Source organism: Phasianus colchicus, chromosome 30, assembly GCF_987193195.1.
Source record: "Phasianus colchicus chromosome 30, bPhaCol1.hap1.1, whole genome shotgun sequence".
In the NCBI taxonomy this organism is placed as follows: domain Eukaryota; kingdom Metazoa; phylum Chordata; class Aves; order Galliformes; family Phasianidae; genus Phasianus; species Phasianus colchicus.
The window spans coordinates 3,166,213-3,175,359 of NC_143465.1; the positions used below are offsets into that span (position 1 = coordinate 3,166,213).

Below are 9,147 nucleotides of genomic sequence, written 5' to 3' on the forward strand. Positions count from 1 at the left end.
GAAACCCACCAGTGGGAATGGGGGTCCTACATCCCACACCCAACTACCCTGGAGTGGGATATTGAAGCAGTGTGCAAATGGTGATGGGTTTCCATGGGGAGGGTTCAAAGAAGGTAGAGATTAACCCATCCTAGAAAATGAATAATCTTGTCAAAACAAATGTTTTTTTATTATTAATATATATATATATTTTTTTTTTCCGAAGGAAAATTTGGAAAAAGAATGAATTCTGCTTTCATTAATGACTGCTCGATTTTTGCACTCTGTTTCATCCTCCCTGGCCACCCCTGAGCCTCATGGCTGTGGAGTGGGCTTTCACCCCATGCCACCCTTTGGGTTTTTCACCCACTCTGGAAAATAAGTACTGGTGCTGCTCAACACCACTGAAGATTTTCTGCCTTTTCACCCCAAATGAACAGGTTCAGCACCAAACGCCCTTTTATGCTCTGCAAATCTGGAATGAGGACATCACAGAGCGGTGCTGACCTCACCATCCAACGATGCCACGCTTTGTCCAGGGCCGTGTCCACCTCCTGATGGTTCTGCGTTGACTCACTGCCCATGGAGCTCCTCCTCTTCGCATTTCTGATTAAACACCAGCAGAGCATCTCTCCCAGCTGCCTCAGGCTTTCCGTGCAAAAGGCACTTCCACTCCGCAGCAGAGCTCTGGAAGTGATGCTCAGAGTTTGTCTGAGCAGCGATGGGGTTTGAATCATGGGGAAAAGCATGTGCAGAACGCAGGGGTGTGACCGCAGGGCTTCGCTGGGATGACTTCTTCTCCAGCTCCAGGAAAAAAATGTAATTGCTTTGCAGGGAGGCACAGGACTTGCTTGTAAGGGTGGAAAAACCCTTGGCGAAGGGCCAGCAGGAGTTTTGATTTACAGCTCATTGCCGCGTTCCCACAACAATGCTGTTTCTACAGAATTTGTTTTTATTTATTTATTTTTTTTTAAATCACATTAGAAAAGATGTTTTGTCCTTCCCATGGAATTCTGCAAATATTTCACTTCTGCATCTCACTGCCACATTTTGATAGAACCCCAGGTGGAATTAGACAGCATTCCCGAACCCTTCCAACTACATTTCCATCTCCTTATCTTTCAGCGACTCTCCCTGCACCATCTGTCTTAGTTTGGACACTTGCTTGTCTATTTACTATTACTGGTGAAGTATTGGTCTGCTATGAAGCTTTACTGCTCAGCACATGCATGGGGAAGGTATCCATTAACAAGAGGGCCTTTATTTCTGCTATAGGGTTATAAAGGCACTTCTATCGCAGATGGTTCTTCTTGTAGGCATGAAAAGATGGCAGGGACTGCAATGGCTTGGCACGCTGACCCCAGCAAGTGCTGCTCATCCCCAGGTGAGCACTGAGCCAAGACATTCACTGTGTGCCCCAGGGTGCTGCCATTGGGAGCATGCTGAGTTGTTGGCAAATTCCTTGTAATCAGAAAGTAAGCAGCTGATAAAAAAGTCCCAGATCAGAGCTATGGCTTAAAACAAAATGAAAAAGGAATTGACACAGACCAGAAGTTTGCAGTGTCATAAGGCACAGCTTTTATTGTCTTTCATGAATAATTGGAGGTCAAAGCAAGGAAGGAGAGCATCCCATACACCAAGAGGAAAATTAACAGCAGGATTAGTGCTCACAAAGGATAAACCACACTGATCAGCGAGGAGAAACTTCAAAGCACATTCCAGGCATTTGGTGATGAAAGGTAAGCAAAGAAGAGGAGAGATCTGCAGTCTCTAAGCAAAGAAGGAGGAACATCCATGGCCGTGTCCGTATCCATGTCCATATCCAGCAGCGAGGAGCCAGGGGGGAGCAGCAGGAGCGCAGCAGCAGGGGAGCTGAGCGCAGCCTTGCTCTGCACCCAGGGCTTTAGTTGCCACAGCCGCAGCAGCCACTGTTGTTGTTGTTGCTGCTCAGGGTGTAGCAGCAGGTCATGGGCATGCAGCAGGGCGTGGAGCAGCAGTACTGAGAGGGATAGCAGCACGGTGTCTTGCAGCACCTCGGACTGCTGTAGCAGCAGACGGTGTAGTTGTTGTTGTTGCTACCACCGCAGCACCCGCAGCCTCCGTTGGGCATGGTGATGGTTGTGTAGGCAGAGCTGGAAGGGAATAGAAAGAGTCAGGCTGTGACAGGGAACAGATTTGGAAATGCAGAATTCACTCAGTGCTCTCTCACTCAATGTCAGAGATTCAAGGAGCTGAAACCTACTCCTGTGGTATTTTTTTGGTAGTAAGTCTTGCCTATAACTTCTGCCTGTCTGCAGTGGAGATGCCCACCTCCTCATCCCTAACACTGTAGCAGCAGTCATACAGCACTGTTCAGGCAGTCCTGGGCCTGAAATTCTCCCATTGCTCTGAATGGCTCCAATGATGCTCTCATGGTCTCTTCATCCCAAGGTTCCCAGCATATCCTTTCCTAAAGCCCGGTGTTAGCCAAAGACCCAACCCAGCTACCCATCTCTATTCGGATATCCATAGAGTTTCTCTTCTGTGAATAGGAAGGAAGGTTAAAAGCTCTCACTTACCCTGCTGAACGGTGAGGAGAAGTGGAGAGAAGAGGAGAGGAGCGAATGAAGTGCCCTGGACCCTGAGACCTTTTATAGTCCCTTCGCACACCCTCCTCCTGGAAGTGAGACAGGCACTGACCATTCAGACTTCCCTGTTTACTAACCCAAACCCATACTTTTTAGCTATACGTGTCTTCTGATGTTTACTCTTTGCCTTATTATCTGTGATCACAACCTTTATTTTGCCTCATAACTATTTAGCCTGCAGATAATCAAAGGGCTCCCATGAATACTAATGAATTTGTCCTTGCTGCAGCTTTGCATGGGAGCCAAAAAATGCATCCTTGCATCCGTTTGACCAACGCGGACTGTGACGGCCACAGATGCTCAGGGATTTACTCAGCAGTAGCTGATGCTGAGTCAGTGTGAGGACTGAAACCAAAGCCCCCAGGTTGTGTTTTTTGGGTGTGTGATGGGATGTTTCACCAGACCGGAGTCTGAAACAAAACATTTGGTGAATTTCATGAAACTACGTATGTTCGTTCCTGGTCATAGGACACGCATTTGAGGAAGGAGCATGCAGATCATGTGCTTGGGACATGTCAGGGTCACATCAGTTCCTGGGTCCTGGTCACGTACACATGACTCCACGTGATCATCATTCCCCCCTGATCTCAAGAGCGTCTTCATGTTTTCCTTTGGTTTGCCTAAACTTCTGTACATCCTCCAGGCTGGGAGGTCCAGCTTTGCGTTGGGCATTACCAACACAAAAGAAGAGTGCTTTGGTTCCTGCTTTGCTCTGTCAGGTCTACTTCCCTGGGAATATTTTCTAAGACTCTGAACTGAATTGGCCTCCCTGCGGAATATTTTGCATTTTAATTAAAAAGTTGAGGGACTGCACTTGTGCAAATGGTGACGTGAGGAGCTCTGGGGAAGGGTGTGATGCATGATAACCTCAGGAAGTTCAGCAAGGCTGAGTTCATGGTCCTGCACTGGGGTCAGGGCAACACTAGTTGGTGAATGCAGTGCTGTGGGGAAGGAGTTGAGGTTCTGGTGGATGAAATGTTGGGAATGAACTTTCAACGTGCACACATCCCCAAAAAGGCAGCAGGGGATGCACCAAAAGCAGTGTCCCCCATGCAAGAGAGCACCTCTGCTATGGAGACAGTGGTGGGGTTACTGAACCTGAGGAAAAGAAAGCTCTGGAGAGATCTCACTGCAACCTTTCAGAGTATGAAAATAGGGAGGGAGGGATGTTTTGCCAGGGCCTGTAGAGACAGCATGGATTGAGAGAAGCTGAGGGCAGGAGAGTTAACCAGCACAGAAAACCGGTTCCAGGTGGGGTCATGGGGCTCAGCGGGAGGCAGGGACTGCAGCCATGCAGGAAGAGATGTCTCTGAGGTAGAACCATCTTCTGGGAGGAGAGAGGGAGCAGGAAGCTCCAGGTAAAGCCCTGGGCAACTGAGCCAGGTGGAATGAACGCTCGTTTAACGCTGGCCTCCCATGCCCTTTGCTGTGGGGTTGGATGCTGGCAGAAACACAGAGTACTCAGCAGGAAGTTTTCCTGTGACTGAGGTTCGTGGCTCTCATTTGAAGGTTTTGCCCCATTACCCCAAGAGGAGAGGTGCCTAATGAGTGGATGGCGGAGCTCGCCTGGTGAGTTCCCTGTGTCTGCCCTGCATCCTATGATGCTGAGCTGCTGCCAACCCCGAGTGTGTTAGCAAGGACCCTGCTTTGCTTTCTGCATCATGCAAGGGGAACAGATGTGGTTGTAGCACTGCTTCACCCTGCTTCACCCCACAGTAAATCCTGTCAGCTCCTTCCCAGGCTTTGCTGGAATGAGAGTCATTTCTTGAGCAAAATGCTGGAGAAGGAACACATGTAATTGCAAGGTCTCCAGGCAGGGAAGGAGAACATGCATGGCATTTCCTTTCTAGCAGATCCCTCCTGAGGAGGCATACATTGCCTGCCTGTGAGAACTGATTAATTTATAGGGAATTAATGGGGCGGAATCAAAAGGGCACACTTCACTTGCACCTTCAAGCAGGAAAAGTTCTCATTTGCAAATCCTGCAGCGGGAAGAGGTGAGGATCTAAGTGGGCACCTCCCATCATGATAGTGATATGTGTATAACTGGGATACTTACGGACTTCAGTGGGTGGGCTACAGATCCTCGTGCAAAGGGACTGATGTGGGGGTGCAGTCAGCTAAAGGGAGTTAGACACAGACTGAGGACCACAGAGCAGAGCTCACATGCTGTGTTATGGTATAACCCCAGCTGACCCAACCGCTCCTTGAAGGTGATGGAGGCATCTCAGAACGTTTGGATGTTGTGTTGAGGGACATGGTTTAGCGAGAAGCTTTGGTGATGGGTGAATGGTTGGACTGGATGATCCTGTGGGCCTTTTCCAACCTTAGTGATTGTATGATTCTATGATTCTTCCACCTCCTGAGCTCTGTATTTGGAAACCCAGACATTTTGGTACAAACAGGACATCCTTCTCATAAATGTTAAACTGTTTGTAAGGAATTCTCCATAGGTGCTTAAGGAAACCTACTGCTGGTTGAAACACACAAAGCTTTCCTATATGTGACATGCCTGTGTCAGTGTTCCAGAAGTCATTCACACCCATCACAAGTTTATATATTATTTTCTATTTCTCTGTAGTTTTACAGCAAAAGTAGGAAGGCTGCTTGCCCAGACACCCAGCTTATACCTGACTAAGCTCATGCACAAGCTCAGAGCTGCATCGGGGACACAGAGATGTTCATTCTGTTCTCAAAGCCCCCCAGTTCACACCATCTATCCAGCTGCAGCCCATTGCTGGAAGAAAAGGCAAAGAGAACGCGATAGATGTGGCGATGCACTCCAGATGCACCAGGTAGCAAACAGACAACCACCACAAGTTCTGCAGTGCTATGAACTACAGGCTTTAATAGGTATATATATATATTTTTTTTTCCATGCAGATTGAAGCAAAACAGAGACGAAAAGCATTTAACATCCCATACACCAAGAGGCAAAGTTAACAGCAGGACTAGTGCTTGCGAAGGAAAATCACACTGATCAGTGGGTAGAAACTTCAAAGCACATTCCAGGCATTTGGTGATGAAAGGCGAGCAAAGAAGAGGAGAGATCTGCAGTCTCTAAGCAAAGAAGGTGCTTAGGGCCTTATCCGTATCCCTATCCAGCACCAAGGAGCCAGGAGGGAAGCAGCAGGAGCGCAGCAGCAGGGGAGCTGAGCGCAGCCTTGCCCCGTGCCCAGGGCTTTAGTTGCCGCAGCCACAGCAGCCACTGCTGCTGTTGTTGTTGCTCAGGGTGTAGCAGCAGGTCATGGGCATGCAGCAGGGCATGGGACAGCACTGCGATGGGCAGCAGCACTGCGATGGGCAGCAGCACTGCGAGGGGTAGCAGCACTGTGAGGGGCAGCAGCTCTGCGTCTTGCAGCATGGCGTCTTGCAGGACTTGCTGCTGCTGTAGCAGCAGACGGTGCAGTTATTGCCACCACCGCAGCATCCGTTGGGCATGGTGTTGGTAGGAGTGTAGGCAAAGCTGGAAAGGAACAGAAAGAGTCTCATTTTCTCTCTGCCTGAATTTCAGTTTATGCAGCTTAAGGCATGCTTATCCCCAAGTCCATCCCAAACTGGATGGCAAAGTCCTGAATCCCAAGACAGCCTGTCTCTGAGATCTCCATGTTTTGGTGTTGGCCACCAGCGCATTTGGCTTAGTGGCCATCAAAAGGAAGCCATCCAGGTGGACCCCAAAACCAATCTCTAGAACTGACCTCAAACAAGACAGTGTAGGAAATCATAGATAACTTCCTACAGAGCACACAGATACAATACAACACAGATGAGAAAGCAAGCTTCAAGCTCCAACTTACCCTGTTGACCAGTGAGAACAGGTGAGAGGAACTCAAGGTGAGTGAATGAAGAGTTGAGTGGTGGGCAGCCTTTTATATGTCTCCAAATGGTACCCCTGGAAATGAGGCATTATTCAGCAATTCACCTTTTATCCCCCAGTGTATGCCTCTCACATGTCTTCCGGTACTTAATCTTGACTTCTTTCTGCTTGCTCACCACCTCAAAGCTGCCCCATAATTAGTTGAACATATGAACAACAGGTGCAAATTTTCTAATCAATTTACATTAATGGGAACGGGACGTAGCTATACAGTGATCCCATCCGCTTCCTCAGGAATGACCTTGAGACAGTCAGCAATTTGCTCGGGGTGCTGAAGCAGGTGGGAGAACCATGCCTGGAAAAAGGAAATGTCATTCATTGTTCACATGCCCCCTCGGCTGCAATTTTGGGGAACCAGTGGACAAAATTGGTAAATGTGAATTGCTTTTTTCCTGCCTCTAAGAGGTGGTTGTGCATCCAAAGTTGGTGGAAGTCTTTCTCTTTTCCCATTGTGCATAGGATGTTACAGTGGTGCTTTGTCCTCACATCTACACATTTTATTTCTTAGATACATGGAGCTTTCCTCTGTGTTGTTTCTATATTTTCCATTTTCTGAGGTTGTTTCTAGGGTATGTGAGGCGGAGGTAGCTTGGGTCTCATGGCATTCATGCTGATTAATTTGTTTCATCAGTTAGTTGAGTATTTCAGACTAATGATTTGAGTATTTCAGACTAAGGATTTGATTCTGTGTCCTTCGCAAGTATGATGTTCAGGGAAACTAATCCTGATCACATTTGCCCATGTCAATACTCTGTACTTCCAATGGTCCCAACTTGCACAGTGCTCTGACTGTGTGATTCTATTGGAAACAATGAAGATGCCATGAAACAGGTTTGGGGATGAGAAAATGTACTGTGGCCACTGGACATCTCCATGTGACAAGAAGCTGCTGATAGGGTTTTCAGTTGAGAATGATATAGGATCAGGTGCTGAAGTAGCACCTATTTGTGGCAATTAAAAACTATGGTCACATTCAGCAGACTCAGAGCGTGTGGCTGGAGTGATGGCAGGTGACCCATGATGGCTGGGACACGTAATTTCTTCCTAAGATGTGAATAGAATCTCCAGTGACGTTGGTGTCTCTCCTGGAATTGTCCCCAGGCAAGCATTGGCCATGCAATAATAGGCAGATACCTGCTGCAGGAGGTAACGTCCTCTTTTGGGCTCCAACATGCCATCCACCAACTAAATTATTTATTGCTCTTTTATCGGGTTTGATTGTTGGTTGTATTGAGGGACACGGTTTAATGAGAACTATTGGTGATAGGCAGATGGTTGGACTGGATGATCTTGAGGGTCTTTTCCAACCTTGGTAATCCTATGATTCTATGATTCTATGAGTCTATGATTCTATATTGGCCAGGATGATTCCTTTGTAGGAATGCACATGAACCTCCAAGGCTGTTGTTATTCAGGGCTTTATACATGTGTTGAGGAGGTACTGGGACAAAATGGGCCAGAAATATCAGAGATCTTGGATCTTGCACACATTACAAGGGAAGCCATGTCTTTATAAAATTCCATGGTAGTTACATGAGTTTGGGAGTGGCAGCACCTTCATGAAAAGGGAAGAATCAACAATGGCTTTTCCAGCACGTGCTGAAATTGACATTCACAAGATTTCATGACAGATCACACTTCTGATTGGGTTTGCTATGGCATGGTATAGGACATCCTTCCACAAGTGCATTGAATATGATTTACATGTGATTTAAAAGCTCCCAAAGATCTGAATGATCTTTTCAAGAGAGTCTAAAGTGGTAGAGAAACTTATTCTGATGCAGACTTTGTGTATACTCTGAACGTCTGATTGAGAGGAGCAATCAAGACAGTGCTCAAGGCACTTTCCTGAGACATGCAATTCAGAGCTGTGTCCTGAATGTTAATAGTTAAGGAAGTCTCTGCCAGGTGGAGAGGGTATTGTTGACTCATGTGTGTGCTATTTGAGGAATGGAGCTTTTAAGTTCTATCCTGCCTCCTGGGTTTCATTCCAATCCTTAAAATCCAGGAACGCCGCACAAGAAAATCTTTGCTAATATAAAAAGGATCTACCAAATAAAAGTAATCTGTACATTTTATTTTCAGAGGTGTTAGAGGAAGGAGATGGTGACTGCTATTCAGTGAGTAGTGAATTCTTCTCAGTATCTATTGAAATTGGAATCATAGAATGATTTGGGTTGGAAGGAACCTTAAGATCACCCAGTTTTGACCACCTCCCAGTAGACAAAGTTGCTCAAAGCCCCTTCCAACCTGACCTTCAATGCTTGCAGAGAGGGGACGTCTACTCTATCATCAGGGATAGGTTCCTACACATTGTTAGAGGTGGGGTGTTTTCAGAACTTGGAATTGTGCATATTTCATTCAGTCCTGTCAGTTTTATTGCCCTTAACCACTGCGATTGATGGCCAAAATTGAGATGAGTATCTGAGGCAGAGGATCAGCAAGACAGCATCACTCTGCTCTGCCTCTTTAGACATGACCAATTCACGCCAATGAGAAACTAGGCTGAGCAGTTGTTTCCCAAATGTTCTGCTTTGCCATTGAAGCACATGTTGGCCCTCAGGAGGCTGATGATGACTTGGAACATGTCAAGGACAAGGACATGTTCTAGGAAAAATGAGGTAAGAACAACCAAGCAACAAAATATTTTGTGTTTTGCTTAAT

The 9,147-nt window shown here is 46.9% G+C and overlaps 1 long non-coding RNA gene across 1 annotated transcript; it reads right to left on the reverse strand.

Moving 5' to 3' along the window:
* Positions 1 to 1,561: 1,561 nt before the first annotated feature.
* Positions 1,562 to 2,592, reverse strand: LOC116239567 (uncharacterized). The gene is made up of 2 exons (XR_016460504.1): positions 2,538 to 2,592; positions 1,562 to 2,111 (listed from the first exon to the last, which is right to left on the reverse strand). It is a non-coding gene; the product is annotated as an uncharacterized LOC116239567 (long non-coding RNA).
* Between the last annotated feature and the right edge of the window lie 6,555 nt (positions 2,593 to 9,147).